This window comes from Canis aureus, chromosome 38, assembly GCF_053574225.1.
Source record: "Canis aureus isolate CA01 chromosome 38, VMU_Caureus_v.1.0, whole genome shotgun sequence".
NCBI classification, from domain to species: Eukaryota; Metazoa; Chordata; class Mammalia; order Carnivora; family Canidae; genus Canis; species Canis aureus.
In genome coordinates, this window is record NC_135648.1 from 18,595,994 (window position 1) to 18,612,109 (window position 16,116).

The window sequence follows — 16,116 nt, forward strand, 5'->3', positions numbered from 1 at the left end:
TATTCTTGAATTTTTTTTTTCTTTTTCTCACTTTGCAGCCTACTTTGTATGTTAGTGAACTTCACCTTTTGCCATAAATACTTTCCTAGTTTGTGGTTAGTGTTTTGATTTTTCTCATGGTGTTTTGCCATATGGAAGCTTTCTTTCACTGTTATGGAATTTATCAATCTCTTATTTTGTGACTTCTGGATTTTGAGGCATGATTATTTTGAATGTTGACTACTCAAGAGAGTAGGAAAAAAATCTGTTAAGTACAGTTAAGCTAATTAATTAATGCAGTAAGGGAAAACACAAAAAGTTCTTAAAGTGATATATCAAAATGAAGACATTAAGGAAGGGTCTTTATGGAATTCTAGGGTCTGGGTGAATGAATTTAAGGCAAGTCTTAACAAGACAGGAGTTAGCTGACATTGGGCAAAATACATGATAAAATTGCTTTGTGTTGGGACTACTAAAAGGACCTTGAAATGAGACTTTGTAAACATCTGTTAATCTTGATAAGTAAGTTTATAATCTTATCTTTTAGTAGCAATTTCCTGAAGAAAGCAGCCAAGATATTTTTGCCTGGTCCTAATATTATTTAGTACAGAGACAATAAGTTATGTCCATTTCATATTAAACACAAAGAGAATTATGTTAGAGTCACTTTTCACTTGCAAAGAAATTCACTCATTTTACGTTTTATTACTTTTTTATTGAAATTCGATTTGCCAACATATAACACCCAGTTATCATCCCATCAAGTGCCCTCCTCAGTGTCCATTACCCGGTTACCCCATCCCCCGCCCACCTCCCCTTCCACTACCCTTTGTTTATTTCCCAGAATTAGGAGTCACTCATGTTTTGTCACCCTTTCTAATTTTCCCACTCATTTTCCCTCCTTTCCCTTATAATCCCTTTTACTATTTCTTATATTCCCTGTATGAGTGAAACCATATGATGATTGTCTTTCTCTGACTGCCTTACTTCACTCAGCATAATACCCTCCAGTTCCATGCACGTTGAAGCAAATGGGTATTTGTCCTTTCTGATGGCTGAGGAATATTCCATTATATGTATAGACCATATCTTCTTTATCCATTCATCTTTCAGTGGACACCAAGGCTCCTTCCACAGTGTGGCTATTGTGGACATTGCTGCTATGAACACTGGGGTACAGGTGTACCCCAATGGGTATTTGTCCTTTCTGATGGCTGAGGAATATTCCATTATATGTATAGACCACATCTTCTTTATCCATTCATCTTTCATGGACACTGAGGTTCCTTCCGCAGTTTGGCTATTGTGGACATTGCTGCTATAAACATTGGGGTGCAGATGTCCCCGCGTTTCACTATATCTGTATCTTTGGGGTAAATCCCCAGCAGTGCAATTGCTGGGTCCAAGGGCAGATCTATTTTTAACTCTTTGAGGAACCTCCACACAGTTTTCCAGAGTGGCTGCACCAGTTCACATTCCCACCAACAGTGCAAGAGGGTTCCCCTTTCTCCACATCCTCTCCAACATTTGTGGTTTCCTACCTTGTTAATTTTCTCCATTCTCACTGGTGTGAGGTGGTATCTCATTGTGGTTTTGATTTGTATTTCCCTGATGGCAAGTGATGCAGAGCATCTTCTCATGTGCTTGTTGGCCATGTCTATGTCTTCCTCTGTGAGATTTCTGTTCACGTCTTTTGCCCATTTCATGATTGGATTGTTTGTTTCTTTGGTGTTGAGTTTAATAAGTTCTTTATAGATTTTGGATACTAGCCCTTTATCTGATAGGTCATTTGCAAATATCTTCTCCCATTCTGTAGGTTGTCTTTGAGTTTTGCTGACTGTTTCTTTTGCTGTGCAGAAGCTTTTTATTTTGAATAAGTCCCAATAGTTCATTTTTGCTTTTGTTTCCCTTGACTTCATAGATGTATCTTGCAAGAAGTTACTGGGCCCTCAACTCTATGGTCAACTAATATTTGACAAAGCAGGAAAGAATATCCACTGGAAAAAGGACAGTCTGTTCAATAAATGGTGTTGGGAAAATTGGACAGCCACATGCAGAATAATGAAACTAGACCATTCTCTAACACCATATACAAAGCTAAACTCAAAATGAATGAAAGATCTAAATGTGAGAAAAGAATCAATCAAAATCTCAGGGGAGAACACAGGCAACACCCTTTTGGAATTCGACCTTTTATTACTTTTATAGTTTGTTTTTTACACCTAAGTGTTTGTTGTTAATGTAGTTTATCTTGGTTATCTGACTACTATTTTTTGAGTAGTATTGCTCCAATGATTTGAGGTGCCATCTTTATTATATACAAGTGTGTATACATATTTGCCTCTATATTTCTGCACATTGTCTCTAGTTTCATTGGTCTGTTTGAACCAATTTTCATTGGTTTGTATCACAGTTACACTGTGAATTATAGAAGCTGTGTATATTTTGAAATTTGGTAGGGATCATTTTCCTTCATTGCACTTTCCTTTTCTGGCCTTCTTTTTCTGGCTATTCCTTTTTTTTTTTTTTTTCCCCACAGGAAATGTAGAATCAACTCTTTTTCTAAGCTGGTACTTTCAAGAAATTTTAGAATAGAATTAGAATATTTTCTAATAAAATATTTGTTTAGAAAAAATAGATTTTTCACAACTTGGATTTTGTTCATCTAAGACCATTTATACCCTTCAGAGAGTTTTGACATTTTCTTTGCATAATACTTGCATAATTCTTTAAAATTTGTAGCTTGACTGTCTTGTAGCCTTTGCATTATAAGTGAAATATTTCTCTCTAGCTATATGTATATATTCAAATTCATGGTTGATTTCATTAATTAAAGCTATTATGTTTTATTTGTCACTTACCCTACTCTATTATTAAATTCTCTCATTAAATTATCTCATAATATTTTTGAGTTTATTGTTTTGATTTTCAAGATGTAGAATTACATCCCTAGTAAATAGTGTTAGTTTTACATCTTCTTCTTTTTTTTTAAGGTTTCATTTATTCATGAGAGACAGACAGAGAGACAGGGACACAGGCAGAGAGAGAAGTAGGCTCCCTATGGGGAGCCCAATGAGAGACTCAATCCAATGACTCCAGAATCACAACCTGGGCCAATGGCAGATGCTGAGCCATTGAGCCATCCATGGGTCCCTAGTTTTACATCTTCTAATCAATTTTTTATATGCCTTTATTTTCTTAGCTAACCAAACTGACTAGTTCATTCAGTACTATGGTAAAAAACTGTGGTGGTAGTAGGTATTGACTTGTTCCCGACCTCTGTGGGAATGCCTCTAGATTTTTCTCATTAAGCATGAACCTACCTTTTAGGCAGCCTATCAGTGTTTCAAAATGTTAAGAATCTTTCTATTCCTATATCAATGTCTAGAAACTTAAGTAGGTTATGCCTTAAAGTAGGAAGTTTTAGGTCAATTGCCTCTGCTATGTGTCCCTTTTAATAGTGCTGGATTCAAGTTGTCTTTCTTTCATGGGGCATTTTTTTTTCTTTTTGACATATAAGTGACACATTACATTAGTTTCATGTATGCAACATAATCTTTTGATGTATGTATATACTCTGAAATGATCACTGCAAAAATGTAGTTAACAGCTGCACCACACATAGTAATAAAATTTTTCTCCTGTGATAAGAAATTTTAAGATCTACTGTAACAACTTTCAAAAATACAATGCAGTATCATTGACTATAATTAATGGGACTATTTTTAAATTATAAATTGTAATTTACTTCTGTGCCATACATTTGGGATTTTTTTTTTTTTTTAGTATTCCAAGCATGAATATGTAATCTGCTTTACATATTTTACATATTATCTCTATTTTCTCCTCCTTTCAATTATTTTTCATTTTCTCAATTTTTCTCACTTATGACCATTGTATGCTTCCTGCAGTATTTATTCTTTATGCAAACTCTAGTTATTATCTTTATTACTGTGAATTTGTTTTCCTCAAGTCTTTTCATGTCAGTTCAATTTCTTCTGTTTTATTCATTGGTCTTTATACTGAGTTCCAGCATGCAAATTTTGCAGGCTGTTTGTAGCAATTGCTTTTTTTTTTTTTTTTTTTGGTGGTAGAATTTATTTTCACAGATTGTATCTACTCTAGCACATTATTTCTTTTTGTATTTTTCCACTATAATAATTTTATTATTTTCTACGGTTTTCTTAGATTAACTTTGTGTTGAATCTGTACCATGTTATTATATTTTTCCTTTCATAGCTTTTTGAAACAAGCTCCTTTGGTAATGGGGGCATAGTTTTCTAATCTTTACAACCCAAACTTCCCTCCTAACCCGACCCAGATGACAGAGAGACAAATGAATCCCTGCCTATATGGTTCTACTCTGTGTGTGTATGTTTGTGGTGCTCTACCTCTTTTGTTCCCATGTGAGCCAGGTACATTAAAGAGCATAGCCCCATTCTTTAATTTTGTGTTACCTTTTCAAATCTCCCATCTGTGATTTCCGTGAACACTCTTCTGGACCTCTTTACTCCTGGATTCTGCCCTACCTGAAATGTGTTATGCTGCTCCTTCCTGTTTTGAAGTCTGAAATTTCAATTGATGTTTGTGGAACCTAAAAAAATCTCGTAACTGTAAACAGTTTGCTGAAGAAGGGAAGTTTTTGAATTGTGATGGTATTACATTTAGGTCAGAAATCTGAATGACCTTTTAATACTTATAGGAGAGAAACAGCTAGAAAACTAAATGCTCTTCATTATAACATGTGACCAGTATACAATAATAGGGTAGGATGTATTACTCATAATTAGGTTAAAAGTCACTTTGAAAAATTTTCATCTTTAACACTATTAATATTTCTGCAGATTATATAAAATGGCCACTTATTCCTCCCATCTCTCTTTGTACATACCCATTTGCCTAGTACTTTGTCTTCTCATCAAGAGGTGGAGTCTGTTCTCCACCCCTTGTAACTTGCTCTAATCAATAGATTAGAGCACACGGATATTATAGGAGTTCTAAGCTTAGATCTCAAAGAACTTTTAGCTTCTGCTCTTACTCTTAAGGAACTCTGTCAGCACAGACAATAGGCTAGCCTGTTTGAAGGTGTTCAAAACCATGGGAGAGTGGCTCAACTGAACTTGAGCACTAACTGCTGTACAAGTATTTGAAGCCATTTTAGAACATTCAGTTGCATTGGAACTACCATGTGATTACAATTGTGTGAATGACCCTAGGTGTGACCAGCAGAATCTCTGCACAGTTGAGCCTAATTTAAATTGCTGACCTATAGGGCAGCCTGGGTGGCTCAGTGGTTTGGTGCCGCCTTCAGTCCAGGGTGTGATCCTGGAGACCTGGGATCGAGTCCCACATCAGGCTCCCTGAATGGAGCCTGTGTCTCTGCCTCTCTCTCTCTCTCTCTCTCTCTGTGCTGCTCATGAAGAAATAAATAAAATCTTAAAAAAAAATTGTTGACCTATAGTACTGTTAACATGTAGAATGGTGGTTGTTTTTATACTGTATATTTTTAGGTTTTTGTTTTAGAGCAATAGAAAACTGATATAATAGTTTAATGTATTTAATATTTTACTGTATCTGTGGTATACATCCTCATGATATGCAAATAGCTCATGTATTATTATTACCATTTTTAAATAATAGAATATACTGTATTGTAGAATACGGTATAATGTGCTGAAAACAAGCCCTTTGACAGTACATAAAATAAAACTTGTTAATGTATTCAGAATTGTTTTATGAAAGATTCAGCAGCATCCCAAATTAGGGTTCTCATTCCAGTCCTTTGATTGGTGCTACATGGCATTACATGTAAATGTGTCAAAAATTTAATAATTGATCTAATAAATTGTCTTATGATTAAAAATTATTCTAAGATTATGAAATAAATTTTATATTGAATAGTTGGGATGTATTTATCACTTTTAAACTTGTCTCCAGAGGTTTTTCAGTCATTTCAAACAGCAAGGTCTTAGATTTTTAGGCAGAATTTCTCTGAAGATATATTGAATCTATGGTGAGTAAATTGTCAAAAGTTTTAGTTCCAAGGCAAAGATCAGCATGTTTTGAAAAAGAAAGCTAGCTAGCTTTCTTTCTAACATATCTCCTTCACATAATAATTTTTACTTAAATTAGATTGTTTCTTCTTTTGTTGAAATGAATTAGTTTTTAAAATGTCACTTGGGTGGCTCAGTTAAGTGTTGGATTTTTGGTTTTGGTTCAAGTCATGATACCAGGGTTGTGAGATCGAACCTGGAGTGGGCCCTGCAGTAGGTGCAGAGTCTGCTTAGGATTGTCTCTCTCCCTGTCCTCTCCCCCACTTGTATACTCTCTCTCAAAAAATAAAATGCCAACCTTTGCATGTATAATGTATATAAAATAAAAATCATTCACTTTTAGTATAGATTTTGAAGAGTTTGGTAAAGGTATACATCATGTAATAATTCAACCAAGATCTAGAACACTTTAATCACTTTGAAAGTTATACTTACATCCCTTACTGGTTAATATTCACCCCCAGTCCTTAGTCTTAAGCAACCACTATTTTGTACTCTATCACAAGTGATTATATTGCCTTTTTAGGAGGCCCATTTAAATGGAATCATGTGGTCATTATTCTTTGTGTATGAATTCTTTCACTTAGCATAATATTTTAAGGATTCATTCATGCTGTTGTATATATCAGTAGTTTATTCCTTTTCATTGCTAAGTATATCCATTGTATGGATATACTACAGGTTGTTTATCCATTTGCCTTTTGATGGGCATTTATTTTAACTATTGATAAAGCTTTTATGAACATTTGTGTACAACTCTGCATGGAGATAGATTTTCCTTTCCTTTAGGTAAGTATCTAGGATTGGAATGTCCTGGTCAAAGGGAAAGTGCATATTTAACTTTGTAAGATATTTCCAAAGTAGTTTTACTGTTTTACATTGCCATTAGCAATGTAGGAAAGTTCTGGATGCTCTCCGTCCTTGCATTTGTTATTTGTCTTATAAATTTTAGCCTTCCTAGTGAGTGTGTAGTGATGTCTCACTATGGTTTAATTTGAAATTCTCTGATTGAAAGTTTAGAACATTTTAAAAATATTCTTTGGTCAATCTTATTTTGCAAAGTAACCATTGAAATGTTTTGCTCCTTTTTACTTGGTGTTTGCCTAAATGATTTGTGAGAGTTTTAAAGTATTTTCTGGATACAAATCCTTTGATACTTATAGAATATTTTCTCCCTGTCAGTGGCTTACCTTTTCTTTTCTTTTTTTTTTTAAATTTTCTTAATGAATGAAAAAGAGCTGAAGTTTTAAATTTTGATTAAATCTGGTTTATTAAAATTTTTAACGGTTTATACTTTTTGTGCCATATCTAAAATATCTTTGGTTATGCCAACGTTGTAAAATTTTTTTCTCATGTTTTCTTATTTTTTATAGTTTTAACTTTTACTTTTAGGTCTTTGATTCATTTTAAGATTTTTTTTTGTGTGTGTATATTATGTGGTGTAAAGGTCAAGATGTGTTTATTTTTTCCATATAGTTATGCATATGGTTCCACATAGTTCTTAGCTCCATATGGTTGTTAAAGCACTATTTGAAAGCTCTCTTTTTGAATGAATAGCCTTGTCCACTTTGTTGTAATTGAATATATAGATAGATATATAGATAGATAGATCTTGATATCATATATCTTCATTAGAACACTTAAAAACAAATATCTTAAATACCATTTTTATTTTGCTTTTATCCCAATTACCTCTTAACACTTAATATAGAAATACTGAGGAACCAATTAGCTAAGGGAATGAGAACTGGAAAGAAGACATTGTAAAGACTGAACCATGGTGGTGGGGCAGCCTCACTAAGAAATGAAGGTGTGCAACAAACGTCCATGCATTGAAGACTGACCATTATAAGGATTCTCCATATCAAAGATTTGTCTAGATTTAATAGATTACTAATATATATTTTGTTAAATAGTGAATGATAGATGAATAAATGTAGGAAGTGGAGTGGCAAATTTTCTCTCCTTATAAATTACTGGTATTTATTCCTACTTTTTTTATTTTAAGGCTTTAAGAGGTTTTATTCTAAGGCACATTTCACATAGTGTCAATAACTAGAATAAGCTTAGATGCCATCTGGTAAAAGTTTCACATTTTTCATATTAAGAAAACATTTCAGCCATGAGGGGAGATAGTGTTCAAGGCATACCGGGAATTAAAGGTAGAGTCTTGGTCCAGATATTTGGATTTTTTGTGCAGCTTTTCAGTTCTTTCCACTGTATTAAAAGTTTTGTTTCAAACACCATAAATGGTGCTTTAAAATAAATAATTGAATCAACTTTGGTAGGCTATTTTTTTTTAATCTCCTTTTATAAAGAAATGACCAGAGAGTAAGTGTATTGCCAATTGTTAAATCTAATTCTTCTACTCAAGATTAGTTTGGTTCTAAATAATGCTTAAAGACTTTGTAGGACTGTATGTTGATATAATGGGTGATTGTCTAGTGCCCAAATCAAGTAAGAGATATATGCACAATCTCTATTTAAAAATATATATCTATATTTTATGTATTTGAGAGAGAGAGAGTGAGAGCAAGCATGAGTGAGCACAAGCAGGGGGAGGGGAAGAGAGATAAGCAGACTCCTCCTGAGCAGGGAGGCCCGACCTGGGTCTCAGTTGCAGGACTCCAAGATCGTGATGTGCGCTGAAGTCAGATGCTTAACCGACTAAGGCACCTGGGTGCCCTCTTATGTATTTTTAGCAGGGTTACTTTGCAGAAATCAAGTATCTATACTAGTTATAGGAAGGTGAGAAGTTGTGAACAGTTGTTTCTATCTTTTGACTGTATATAAACTGTTACATTTACTGAAAAAGGGATCCCTGCTCAAGAACACGGAATTAAGGCTACCTTCTGCAAGCTAAATTATGTAATCAGTACATCTTATATCAAAGTAGAGATAGATACTCAACATTAGATTAGGGAACACAGTGGCTTTCACAGCCAAAGTTAGTTTTGAGACCAAAATAATTTGAAGTCAATAATCTGTTTAAAGAATGAATTTGGCATTGAGGAGAAGGGGCTGGTAAATAGTGGAAGGATGCATGAAGAAAGTTGGAGATTCAGACACATGCAAATAAGACCTAGTCATTGGTGCTGAGAGGAGAGTGTTCTCTTTTTTCTTCTTTTCTTTTGTAAAAGGATGTTAAATTTTGTTAAATACTTTTTCTCCTTCTGTTGAGATGATCATAGATTTTTATTTTTCATTTTGTTAATGTGTGGTATATCTCATCAATTGATTTGCAGATGTTGAACTACTCCTGAGTTTCTGAAATAAATCCTATGTTATCATGGCATATATATTCCAATATTGGATGTATGGTTCTAATATATTGTTGGGTTTGGTTTGTTAATATTCTGTTGGTGATTTTTGCCCCTATGTTCATCAGCGACATTGACCTGTAATTTTGTTGTGGTGTCCTCATCTGGCTTTGGTTAGGGTAATACTAGTTTCATAAAATGAGTTTGGAAGTGTTTTCTCCTCTTCTGCTGTTTTGGAAGCATTTGAGAAGGATTTGCATTTATTCTTTTTAAAATATTTGTGGAATTAACCAGTGAAGCTGTCTGGTCCTGGACTCTTTTGAGAGGTTTTTGATTAATTTTCAATCTCCTTACTCATTATTGGTCTCTCCAGATTTTGTGCTTCTCTATGATTCATCTTGGTAGCTTGTTATGATTCTAGGAAGTTACTCATTTATTCTAGGTTGTTAAATTTGTTATTAATTATTCATTATAGTCTCATGATTTTTTTGTATTTCTGCAAGTGTCAACTGTAGTGTCTCTTCTTTCATTTCTGATTTTGAGTCCTTTTTTTTTCTTAGTATATGTAAACACTTGCCAGTCCAGCTCTTAGTTTCATTAATCTTTTCTATTGTTTTTCTGATATTTATTTCATTTCTTTCTTTTGTTACACCTTTCCTTCTACTAACTTTGGGCTTAGTTCTCTTCTTTTTTAGTTCTTTGATGTATAAAGTTAGGTTTTTTTTTTTTTTTTTTTGGTATGAGATCTTTCTTGTTTATTAATGTAGGTGTTTATATTACTAGTTCCATTTTAGAACTATTTTGCTGCATCCCATACATTTTATTTATACTTGGATAAAGTAGACTTTAAGCCAAAGACTTAACAAGAGACCAAGAAGGTTATTATGTGATGATAAAGGGGTTAACTCATCAAGAGGTTATAACATTTATGAATATTTATGCACCCAACATATATGAACACCTAAATATATAAAGTAAATATTAACAGATCCAAAGGGAGAAATAGACAGCAATACAACAATAGCAAAAGATTTCAATAGTCCACTTTCAACAATAGATAGATCATTGAGACAGAAAATCAATAAGGAAATATTGGATTTAAACTACGCATTCAAACTGATAGACCTAACAGACATATACAAAACATTCCACGTAACAGCAGCAGAATACACATTCTGTATACGGAATGCTCTCCAAGATAGATCATATGTTATGCCACAGAGCAAATCTTAATAAATTTAAAATTGAAATCATATCAATTATCCTTCTGACCATAATTGTGTGAAAGTAGAAATTTATAACAAGAAGCCTGGAAGATTCACAAATATGTGGATATTACATAACATGTTCCAAAACAATGAATGGGTCAAAGAAGAAATCAAAAGAGAAATAAAAAAAACATTGTGAGATAAATGAAAATAGGAACACAGCATATCAAAACTTTTGGAAGAATGTTCTGATCTTTATGCATTGTCTTATTTTGATGTCTAGTATAATTCTTTTGTGAGAAGGGATGCTTTAAGTTGCCTTTAAACATTTGATTTTGGACAGCCCGGGTGGCTCAGCAGTTTAGTGCCGCCTTTAGCCCAGGGTGTGATCCTGGAGTCCCGGGATCGAGTCCCACGTTGGGCTCCCTGCATGGAGCCTGCTTCTCCCTCTACCTGTGTCTCTGTCTCTCTCTCTCTCTTTCTCTCTCTCTCTTTCTGTGTGTCTCTTGTGAATAAATAAATAAAATCTTAAAAATTTTTGATTTTTAAGTCTCAGTTCTTTTGATCTGATTTGTGGATATCAGGTGATCTTCAGTTTATATTTTGGTTTCCCAGAATCACACTCAGGTTGACAGTGTACTGGGCAGAGGATATTAGTTTCTGGTTCTATGACTCATTAATATTCTAAAAGTTATTGAGTAAAGTGCCAACCTGATTTCATATCTGTACTTACAGTTTATATGATTAGAGAGTCTGCATTCATGAATCCAATAGGCAGCTGAGAACAACAACTGTAAGTCTGAAAGGGAGAAATAGTGACATGCTAGAAGGAAATTTTTACCTTGTGGGGTTTAAACCATGGCATCACGTCAGATTTTATATAGTCAGCCTACCAGGGGAGGAGTTGTCTGTAAAGGGACTCTGGGAACAGTAATATTTGGGACCCAGTTTTAAATTTTCCTTATCTATATTATAGTTTATTTACACGATCTTCTGAGTTTCAGTATAGCACCTTCTGTAGATATGCATTGGATAGAAGGGAACATAACGTGGTTCATCTGTGTAGCAAAATGGATTAAACTCAACTACAGAAGAGCTAGGAATTGGTTGTGAGTATAAGAAGGTGCTGAGAGAAAAGCCTGGAGCTGCTATCTGCGGTAGCCCCAGATTATTAGGTATAGATTTGTCAAGTAATGAAGCAAAAGGGTGAGTGTCCTTTCATCCTCAATAAAATTGTTCAATGCAAAGAAGTACTGGATGCATTGTTTTCATTATTTCTATTTGTGCAACAATTTTCTTTTAAGAACTAAGTTGAATTGATAGTCACATAGAATTATTTTGAAAAATCTCAGGTAGCATTTATATTCTTTAAAAATGCAGTTGCTTGTAAGAAAAACATGCTTATAAGGTTAAGATAGAAACACAAATGACTTCTTTTTCTCAAGGGTGTCATTAGATGTGTGGAAGAAAATATTAAAGTTGTCAGCTGACATTGGTGATAGTCTTTTGTCACCATGTTGGCTCAAATGGATATGTTTTAAACTTAGATTTTGAAACAAGAAAGACCAAGCTATGAAAAATGATCTCATCATTTTCAGCAAGATAATCTCTAGTGGCTTTCAATAATGATTGAGTCTCACAAAGTATTTCCATTTAAATGCACTTTTTGTGAAGTAGTATGGTATAGAGATTCACTGTCATTCTCCTACTAAAAAGGATTGAAGTTTCTGGTGAATGCTTCCCATGGACTGTTAAGTTACATATTTGTAGTCAAATGAGGCATATTCTTCTTAGTTTAAAAAAAAAAAAGAATGTATGCCTCATTCTGTTTGCTCACTGCAGATGAAATCAGGCACTCTACTATCCCTTTAATAATGTACAGACAGTACCATGTCGTGGATTGTGAGAAGGTGTTTGGTAAATTAATGAAAGCATAAGCTTTAGCACTACTTCTGTGAAAATTAAATGTGGAATTCAATAGAGTGTGTCTAAACTGAACAGAGCATTAAATTAAATTTGTATTCCTTCATTTTAGTTTAAGAAAATAAAGGAATTATTGGTGGAGCATAGAATGTGGATTATTCATGGAACTGGAGCAAATTATTAGTTTTTTTTTTTTGCGTCTGCCTGTCTGTCTGCCTGTCGCCGAAACACAATGTGTCAGCAAATTATTAGTTTTTTTATGGAGGACTTATTCCCATTTAAAAGACTGCTTGGATATTTAATGTAAGCCATAATTTGTGAGCTTAAACATAAAGCAAGAGAAAAAATATTTATGTTAAGGCTGAAAGTTGGAAATTGATTTCGTTTTAATTTATTTGGAGGAGGGAAAGTTCATACAAGATTAGAATTAGGAAATACTGATTCTATATGGATAATATAGATTACTGATTGTGGAAGAGACTTAAGGGGAAAACTGGGCTTTATATAAAAACTCTCAAATACTGAGGGAGAAACTGCTCCTGAAGGATTTGTTGTAGACTGACCTTTATGGCACTAACATCCAGAAAATTGAAGAAAACATATGGCTCTTCTGTTTGATATATAGAACAGCCACTGCATGATTTTGATTCCTAAGAGAAGGGAAACAAACATGGTGAGCTCTATTCCTATGGCTTTCTGCCCAAAGGGTAGTTTGGACTGCAGGGCGAAGAGGTGTAGCCAAACAGACTCTGGCAATCTTGCTGAATTTAGGGCATAGAGAGAGTAGCTCAGGGAGGTCAAAGTCAGCAGAATTTGTGGGGCAGAGTATTAGAGAATTTGGATTTAAATAAAGAGCTTGAAAAGTCAGCAAAGTGGACCTGTCAAGTGTTGTGTAGGAGGAAATTCCACAAGGCCAAGTGAAGAGCCATTGTGAAGAAGCCATTAGTTACACATGCCTGGGGGAGGTCTGCATTCCTAGTACTCAGAGTCAAGAGACCTTTTTGAATAGCACAGACATTTGATAGAAGAACTTATAAAGATCTTACACCTTAATTGTATAGCCAAACTTGGTATAGAGAAAGGTTACTCTAGAACCACACTAACACAACTTAAAAAAACAAGCCTTGGAAAGATTAAGCTAATTTACAAGACACTTAGTGTCATGAACTCTGAATTTTTGAGTGAAATTTTAATCTACTTGTATGTTAACCTGTCAGCCTGCTCTACTTTTATTGAAGCTGGCAGGAGACACAAGACTACTGGATTTGTGACAAGACAGTTTATTATTTGCAACAATAGTAGTAACTAGAGTATGAGTATTTTTGTGTTGGTTTCCTGAGTCTCAGTTCCCACAGGCAATGCAGAGAATTGTCTGTAACAGTGGGTCATGGTGCAGAAGGGGAATCTAGATCTTAAGGAATAGGACTCTTTATAATGGGGAATAAGCTTGCTTATTCTTTGCTGCAGAAGGAGACATTATCTTTACTTATAGTGGACACTTAAAATACCTGCCATTTGCTCCAGAGGGAGACAATTTCTCTATTTTCAATTTCTCAGGTTGGTTGCTATTGAAACATCATTGAAAAGATGAAACAAAGCAAAGGACAGTTTGTGCTGGCTCAAAACATTTGCAGAAATGTGAGAGACCTGTGGAAAATTGTGTCCCCACAGTATTCACATCATTTTTATACCATTTTGTTTTCAATTAAATTTTCGCTTGAGTAAGCAACTCTGTTGGCTGCTCTCATTTATGCAGCTGTCAGGCTCTGGGACCAAATTTACTGTTTATCTCATGGTATATTTAATTAATAGTAGTAGGACTTCAAACAAGAGAATGTGACCACCCTACTGTTTTGACCTCTGTCATGCCCCCAACAAGCTTAAACAGATTCTCATAAACCATTAGAATGCATTTTAGAAAGCAGCTTTGAACAGCTTAGAGCTCCAATAAAATACCAAAAAGTATATTGGAAAATATTTAGAATTGAATGAAAATGCGAACAAAATATTAAAAAGTCAGGAATGCAATTAAAACTTTTTTTAGACAGATTTATACTTTTAAATGGTTATGTTAGGAGATAAGATCAAAAGTCCATGATTTAACTATTTTAAAAAGCTAAAAGGACAAACTAAACTCAAAATATGTATAATAAGGAGGAAAAAGGATATCAATAGAAGAGAAAACAGTAGAGAAAACAAAAAAGCAAAAGCACATTCTTGAAAAGATAATTAAAATTGATAAATCTTTAGCCAGATTGTTAAAGAAAAAGGAGAAAGGTACAAATTATGAATATTAGCAGTGAAAGAAGGGGTAGTCCCATAGATCATAGGGAAATTAAGTAGAGAATAAAAGTGTTATGAGCAAGTATATTGCCAGTAAAATAGACAAGTCAGATGAGGTGGATAAACTCCTGAAATAAGAAAATAACCAAACTGACACAGGAAGAAATAGAAAAATTTTTAAAGATTATTTATTTATTCATGAGGCAGAGAAAGGCAGAGACATGGGCTGAGGGAGAAGCAGGCTCCCTGTGGGGAGCCCAGTGCGGGACTCCATCCCATGACCTTGAGATCAGGACCTGAGCCAATGGCAGATGCTCAACCGCTGAGCCACCCAGACATCCCCCAAAATAGAAAATCTTAACAGAAATGTATTTTCTCACAGTTCTGGAGGCTAGAATTCTGAGAAAGGTGTAGATAGGTTTAATTTCTTCTGATACCTTTTTCTTTGGCTTGTGGATGGCTATTGTCTTCCTCTCTGTCTTCACATGTTTTCCTCTGTGCATATCTGCCCTAATTTCCCTTTTACATAAGGATGGCAGTCATATTAGATGGCATCTAATGAGCTCATTTTCATTAATTACTTCTAATAACTTCATTTTAATTAAATTACCTCTTTAAAGGCACTATCTTTAAACACTCAAATTTTGAGGTACTGGTAGTTAGAGCTTCAACATGATTTGGGGGGATACAGTTCAGCTCATAGCACCCTATATATTAAAGTAATCAAATTTATAAGTGCAAATGTTCCCACAAAAAGCCAAGATCATGATGGTTTCACTCATGAACTTTATTACACATTAAAGAAACAATACCAATTCTATACAAACATTTGGGAGAAAACAGGAGAGAATGTATCCCATCTTGTTTTGTGAGGCCATAATAAGTGTAACACAAAGACAAAAACATTAAAGATAGATACAAATACTCCTTAAAAAATGAAAATTGAATCCAGCAATATATAAACATAATACATTATAACCAATGATTATAATTATTCCAATAATGCAAGGTTGGTTATACCTTGGAAAATCAATGTATTCATCTTAACAGAATAAAAAGAAAAAAATAACCCTATAGCCATAGTAATCTTTCCAGAAAAAAAATTGTAGTCACCAATTCATGATTAAAAAAATTCTTTGAACTCATAATAGAAGAGAACTTCTTCATACAAATACAGATAACCTACAGTCATCCTAAGCTAACATCATACTTACTGGCAAAAATTTGAATCCTTTTCCTTCAATTAGAAAAATGTTCACTTTCACTCCTAGGTAGTTTTATACAGGAGGTACTGAGCAGTCTAATAAAGCAAGAAATAGACATAAAGGCATGCAGATTTTAAGTAAAGAGGTAAAACTGTATCTAGACAACATGATCATGTGCATAGAAAAATCTGACATCTGTAAAAAG

The 16,116-nt window shown here is 34.1% G+C and overlaps 1 long non-coding RNA gene across 1 annotated transcript in view; it reads left to right on the forward strand.

Annotated features, from left to right (window-relative positions):
* LOC144307007 (uncharacterized) overlaps window positions 1-7,898 on the forward strand; it is a 56,735-nt gene extending 48,837 nt beyond the window's left edge. The window contains exon 3 of the long non-coding RNA XR_013373966.1: window positions 7,744-7,898. This is a non-coding gene — a long non-coding RNA (uncharacterized LOC144307007). The remainder of the gene's footprint in view (window positions 1-7,743) is intronic.
* Window positions 7,899-16,116: the final 8,218 nt, after the last annotated feature.